Genomic DNA, 6,931 nt, shown 5'->3' with positions numbered 1-6,931 from the left:
CTCTGGAGGTATCAGAGAGGCGAATTGATCCAGAGTTGTCATCTTCTAAATGTTACATTTTCTAAACATCAACACATTTAATAATAGCAAAAAATGAAGCCGATTGAACCGATGATCTGCCGTGTCCCATGTGGAGGGAATGAGAAGGTAGAATCGGGAGGGACTGGATATTTGGCAACGCTCACGGTTTCCTTTCACACAGTGTTGTGTCCGTTTATATAACTGGATATCATGAACTGGAGATGAGGTTGCACTTTGAACCTTTTATCACCCAGTTTGAGAAATAAAACAGAAAACGCCCAAAGTGGGGCTCGAACCCACGACCCTGAGATTAAGAGTCTCATGCTCAATCGACTGAGCTATCCGGGCCGCTTTCGATCCTATTTTCCCATCCGATTATTACAGAGAGACCGTTGTTGGCTTTGCTGCAGGGGTTCCGTTTGTCCGACAAGCCGAGGGGACCTCCTTCTGAACACCCGCTTTTCGTTCTGGAGTCAGTCTGATGCCTTTTACCTGTCATGCAGACCCGCGCCGAGCAGGATAGGGGCAAGAGAAGACCATTCAGCCCCTCGAACCTGCTGTCCCATTCAATTGGATCATGAGGTGATCTGTCACTCAATTCTATTTCCCCGCCTTGGTCACATATCCCTTGGTACCCGAACCGAAAAAAGATCTATCAATATCAGTATTGAAAATTTGAATTGAGCGACAATCCACATTCTTATGGCCGAGAGAGTTCCAGCTTTCGGCCGTATTTTGTTTGCGAAAGTGATTCCTGATTTCTTGCCTCATTAATCCAGTTCCAATTTCAAGATTAAGATTATGGATTCCGCCAACAGAGAGACAGAGGGGAAGAAAGGCCGCCTTAAGCAGAGATTGAACAAAGGATCTCTGGATTTTAATTCGAACGCTATCCTATCTGAGCTATTTCTGTTTTCTGTACATGCAATGTTTTATTTTTCTTTGAAAATCACATAAACGTAGATGCGATTTCCCTCTCGGTGAACAGAGTGCTTCAGAGGAATGGGAGCGAACAAACCGTGGATCTGATCCTTAACAAAGACTGGTAGATCCACATGTGGAATTAAATCTCACTTGGGTAGCAGAGAGGTTAATGGCTCCTGAGGATGAACCAGGGAGTCTAAGGGTTTCTTAGTGTCGATCCGGTGGGGCAACGGGATCCCAGAGGCTGTGAGGGAATCAAAGAGCTTCTCAGCGGTTATAAAGCGGTATGAGGCTACGAGGTATCAAAGAGTTTAAGGCACTCTCAGAAGTTATCAGAGAGGGCAAGGGACTGCCAGATGTCAGGGAAAGTCAGGGCGTGTCAGTGGGTAAGGGGCACTCCGAGCGTATCACAGAATGGAAAGGGCATGGAGGAGGTATCAAGATTTTGTTTTAATTCATTCACGGGACGTGGGCTTCGCTGGCGAGGCCGGCATTTATTGCCCATCCCTAATTGCCCTTAAGAAGTTGGTGGTGAGCCGCCTTCTTGAACCGCTGCAGTCCGTGTGGTGAAGGTTCTCCCACAGAGAGGTAGAGAAAAGGCTCCTGAAACCGGGGTTGAACCCTTTAGATCTTCAGTCTGACTGAGCTTTTTCGGTGCTCTTCACGTGAGGGTCTGTTAAATTTGCAATAAAACTCTTCCCACAATCTAAACCTCCACCCAGGACTTTCAATGGTGCAAGTTTGATGAACTTCTGCTACTTTTTAATTTGTTCTCAGCAGTAACTGTACACATCCTTTATTTGGCCCATGACATGGCATCTAGAAGAACATGTCGATTGCAGCTTTAGTGAAGCGGGGGACGCTTTGCACTCGCAAAAATTCATACGCGAAAGAGACGGTTTGAGCGAGGTGACACCAGGCCAGAGGAAAGGTCAGTTAATGTTTGCCGAGTGGCTAGAGGGAGAATTTGGAACTTCTGTGCGGCTGCATTGCGACTTTCCCAGATCTGCTTGGAGCGATATTCCCTTGAATTCATCACCTACAGGGACAATTTGATTCTCAGTTCCGGTTTTCTCCTGGTGCGCTTCTGAAATATAAGAAAATGAATCGATGATATCAACCTGAACCTCGTCACGTCCACGCGACAGACTCAAAGCTCAGCACAACTCCAATCTGTTTCTGTGGGAAATCGTTTCCCAGGGATGGACAGTAATGCGCTGTCTGAGGCTGCATTCGCTGCTTTCCGCCGGCAGCGGGTGATTGGAGAGAGCGGGGCCGGACAATGTTGCTGCTGTCACGGCCTCACTCACTCGGGGAGCTGGGGGACAGCGAAAAACTGATGGGTTTGTTGCTGCGTCAAAAATGTGGTTCAGAATTGCTTTTGTTAACTGAGGGAGCGCTGCAGGATCCTTTAACGATTTCTCACAAATAAACTGAAACCTGTCGGAGGGTGACTAACATTTCACTTTAATCGTGAGCCCTTGTCTGTGATGAAGTATTCCAATCATCTTCAAGCCAATCTCTGTTTTTTGGATATTGTTCAGATGCCTGTTATCGGACCGCAGATTAAATGGTGGAATATCAGCTGCCAATGTTTCCGGTACATTTTCATGCAAACAGAACACACATTCGAAACCTGGAAATGTGAAACAACGAATGTTAAGGTAAAAGGTACCCTTTCATCCCCGGGTGGGCTCGCACCACCAACCTTTTAATTAACGACCGAACGCGCAAACCAATTGCGCCACAGAGACAGGATGTTCAGGTGCCTGAACAACTAATGCACCGAGCTAACGTTTCAGCTTACAGCGATTAATGCAACAGCTGTCTTACAATCAGTTTACTTTTCCAAAATAAAGGATGTGCAGCTTGCACTAGTGGAAATCTGTGCTGTATTATTTCTGAACATTCAACTCCCCTTGCCATTAAACACCTGTACGGTGAAAGACTCGGTCCCCTTGTGGTAAAGTCGATTTCAGCGCGGTGATACTGGGACAGAGTAAAGTTTAGGTTAATGCGATTGCCAAGTGGCGAGAGGGAGGATTTGAAACTCTTGTGCGGCTGCACTGCTTGTTGTCCAGATCAGCTTGGGGCGATATTCACTTCAATTCATCACTGACCGGGACAGTTTGATTTCACGTTTATTTTCTCTGGTGCTTGGTGAGATTTCAGGAGTTTACCCCAACCTCGCCACTTACACACTGACAGATACAAGGCCGTCACACTCTGGTTCATTGAGACGAAAACTGAGAGCGATTTCACCGTCGAACGCAAAGGCGAACAAAACTCATTCAAAGAAAGTGCAGGTCATTGAGGTGCCTTTAAAGTCCTGATTGTTTGCACTGAACTTCTTCCCAAAGCGTTTGAGATTCAGGTAGAGCGATTTGGGGATTCTTATCTCTCTTTGCAAAGCTTTCATTCACAGTTCAAGATCAAAAGTCGAGGGCAGAATGAGACGCCTTCCTGACATTTGGGAACGAGTGAAGCAGACTTCAGAGCAAGGTTCTGTTCATTGAGAAAAAGCAGATAAAACATTCATTCCGGAACGATCCAGAATCCTATCAGCTCGAAAAGCAATGGTGACCGCACGATTTGAACATGCAGTCCACTGGTGGCGCAATCAGTAATGTGGATAGAAGCAGGAAGTCGGAAACAGTGGGAATTGATATATTAAGTGAGTGGGCAAAACTGCGGCAAATAGAGTTCAATGTGGGGGAGAGCGAGGTCATCCTCTTGAAATCTGAGAAAGATAAATCAGAGTATTTTCTAAATGGTGAAAAACTAGGAATTGTGGAGGAACAGAGATATTTAGGGGTCCTTGCACAGAAACTGCTACCAACAAACGTACAAGAGCGGGAGAAGGGGCTGAGAGGAGCAGATAAAGAGCAGGAGAAGGGGCTGAGAGGAGCAGATAAAGAGCAGGAGAAGGGGCTGAGAGGAGCAGATAAAGAGCAGGAGAAGGGGCTGAGAGGAGCACATACAGAGCGGGAGAAGGGGCTGAGAGGAGCAGATAAACAGCGGGAGAAGGGGCTGAGAGGAGTATATAAAGAGCAGGAGATGGGGCTGAGAGGAGTATATAAAGAGCAGGAGAAGGGGCTGAGAGGAGTAAATAAAGAGCGGGATAAGGGGCTGAGAGGAGTATATAAAGAGCAGGAGAAGGGGCTGAGAGGAGTATATAAAGAGTGGGAGAAGGGGCTGAGAGGAGTATATAAAGAGCAGGAGAAGGGGCTGAGAGGAGTAAATAAAGAGCAGGAGAAGGGGCTGAGAGGAGTAAATAAAGAGCGGGAGAAGGGGCTGAGAGGAGTATATAAAGAGTGGGAGAAGGGGCTGGGAGGAGCAGATAAAGAGCAGGAGAAGGGGCTGAGAGGAGTAAATAAAGAGCAGGAGAAGGGGCTGAGAGGAGCAGATAAAGAGCGGGAGAAGGGGCTGAGAGGAGTATATAAAGAGTGGGAGAAGGGGCTGAGAGGAGTATATAAAGAGCAGGAGAAGGGGCTGAGAGGAGTAAATAAAGAGCAGGAGAAGGGGCTGAGAGGAGTATATAAAGAGTGGGAGAAGGGGCTGAGAGGAGTATATAAAGAGCAGGAGAAGGGGCTGAGAGGAGTAAATAAAGAGCAGGAGAAGGGGCTGAGAGGAGTAAATAAAGAGCAGGAGAAGGGGCTGAGAGGAGTATATAAAGAGCAGGAGAAGGGGCTGAGAGGAGTAAATAAAGAGCAGGAGAAGGGGCTGAGAGGAGTATATAAAGAGTGGGAGAAGGGGCTGAGAGGAGTATATAAAGAGCAGGAGAAGGGGCTGAGAGGAGTAAATAAAGAGCAGGAGAAGGGGCTGAGAGGAGTAAATAAAGAGCAGGAGAAGGGGCTGAGAGGAGTAAATAAAGAGCAGGAGAAGGGGCTGAGAGGAGTAAATAAAGAGCAGGAGAAGGGGCTGAGAGGAGTAAATAAAGAGCAGGAGAAGGGGCTGAGAGGAGTATATAAAGAGCAGGAGAAGGGGCTGAGAGGAGTATATAAAGAGCAGGAGAAGGGGCTGAGAGGTGTAAATAAAGAGCGGGAGAAGGGGCTGAGAGGAGTAAATAAAGAGCAGGAGAAGGGGCTGAGAGGAGTAAGTAAAGAGCAGGAGAAGGGGCTGAGAGGAGTATATAAAGAGCAGGAGAAGGGGCTGAGAGGAGTAAATAAAGAGCAGGAGAAGGGGCTGAGAGGAGTAAATAAAGAGTGGGAGAAGGGGCTGGGAGGAGTAAATAAAGAGCAGGAGAAGGGGCTGAGAGGTGTAAATAAAGAGCGGGAGAAGGGGCTGAGAGGAGTAAATAAAGAGCAGGAGAAGGGGCTGAGAGGAGTAAATAAAGAGTGGGAGAAGGGGCTGAGAGGAGTAAATAAAGAGCAGGAGAAGGGGCTGAGAGGAGTAAATAAAGAGCAGGAGAAGGGGCTGAGAGGAGTATATAAAGAGTAGGAGAAGGGGCTGAGAGGAGTAAATAAAGAGCAGGAGAAGGGGCTGGGAGGAGCAGATAAAGAGCAGGAGAAGGGGCTGAGAGGAGTAAATAAAGAGCAGGAGAAGGGGCTGAGAGGAGTAAATAAAGAGCAGGAGAAGGGGCTGAGAGGAGTAAATAAAGAGCAGGAGAAGGGGCTGAGAGGAGTATATAAAGAGTGGGAGAAGGGGCTGAGAGGAGTAAATAAAGAGCAGGAGAAGGGGCTGAGAGGAGTATATAAAGAGTGGGAGAAGGGGCTGAGAGGAGTATATAAAGAGTGGGAGAAGGGGCTGAGAGGAGTATATAAAGAGCAGGAGAAGGGGCTGAGAGGAGTATATAAAGAGCGGGAGAAGGGGCTGAGAGGAGTAAATAAAGAGTGGGAGAAGGGGCTGAGAGGAGTATATAAAGAGCAGGAGAAGGGGCTGAGAGGAGTAAATAAAGAGTGGGAGAAGGGGCTGAGAGGAGTATATAAAGAGCAGGAGAAGGGGCTGACAGGAGTAAATAAAGAGCAGGAGAAGGGGCTGAGAGGAGTATATAAAGAGCAGGAGAAGGGGCTGAGAGGAGTATATAAAGAGCAGGAGAAGGGGCTGAGAGGAGTATATAAAGAGTGGGAGAAGGGGCTGAGAGGAGTATATAAAGAGCAGGAGAAGGGGCTGAGAGGAGTATATAAAGAGCAGGAGAAGGGGCTGAGAGGAGTATATAAAGAGCAGGAGAAGGGGCTGAGAGGAGTAAATAAAGAGTGGGAGAAGGGGCTGAGAGGAGTATATAAAGAGCAGGAGAAGGGGCTGAGAGGAGTATATAAAGAGCAGGAGAAGGGGCTGAGAGGAGTAAATAAAGAGTGGGAGAAGGGGCTGAGAGGAGTATATAAAGAGTGGGAGAAGGGGCTGGGAGGAGCAGATAAAGAGCAGGAGAAGGGGCTGAGAGGAGTAAATAAAGAGCAGGAGAAGGGGCTGAGAGGAGCAGATAAAGAGCGGGAGAAGGGGCTGAGAGGAGTATATAAAGAGTGGGAGAAGGGGCTGAGAGGAGTATATAAAGAGCAGGAGAAGGGGCTGAGAGGAGTAAATAAAGAGCAGGAGAAGGGGCTGAGAGGAGTATATAAAGAGTGGGAGAAGGGGCTGAGAGGAGTATATAAAGAGCAGGAGAAGGGGCTGAGAGGAGTAAATAAAGAGCAGGAGAAGGGGCTGAGAGGAGTAAATAAAGAGCAGGAGAAGGGGCTGAGAGGAGTATATAAAGAGCAGGAGAAGGGGCTGAGAGGAGTAAATAAAGAGCAGGAGAAGGGGCTGAGAGGAGTATATAAAGAGTGGGAGAAGGGGCTGAGAGGAGTATATAAAGAGCAGGAGAAGGGGCTGAGAGGAGTAAATAAAGAGCAGGAGAAGGGGCTGAGAGGAGTAAATAAAGAGCAGGAGAAGGGGCTGAGAGGAGTAAATAAAGAGCAGGAGAAGGGGCTGAGAGGAGTAAATAAAGAGCAGGAGAAGGGGCTGAGAGGAGTAAATAAAGAGCAGGAGAAGGGGCTGAGAGGAGTATATAAAG

The 6,931-nt window shown here is 47.7% G+C and overlaps 1 non-coding gene across 1 annotated transcript; it reads right to left on the bottom strand.

Moving 5' to 3' along the window:
- Positions 1 to 296: 296 nt before the first annotated feature.
- On the bottom strand, positions 297 to 369 carry trnak-cuu (transfer RNA lysine (anticodon CUU)). Its single transcript has one exon. It is a non-coding gene; the product is annotated as a tRNA-Lys (tRNA).
- Between the last annotated feature and the right edge of the window lie 6,562 nt (positions 370 to 6,931).

Source organism: Heptranchias perlo, chromosome 9 (assembly GCF_035084215.1).
Source record: "Heptranchias perlo isolate sHepPer1 chromosome 9, sHepPer1.hap1, whole genome shotgun sequence".
In the NCBI taxonomy this organism is placed as follows: domain Eukaryota; kingdom Metazoa; phylum Chordata; class Chondrichthyes; order Hexanchiformes; family Hexanchidae; genus Heptranchias; species Heptranchias perlo.
Note: the sequence above shows the minus strand (reverse complement) of the source record. Positions and strands in the feature narration are given on the sequence as shown.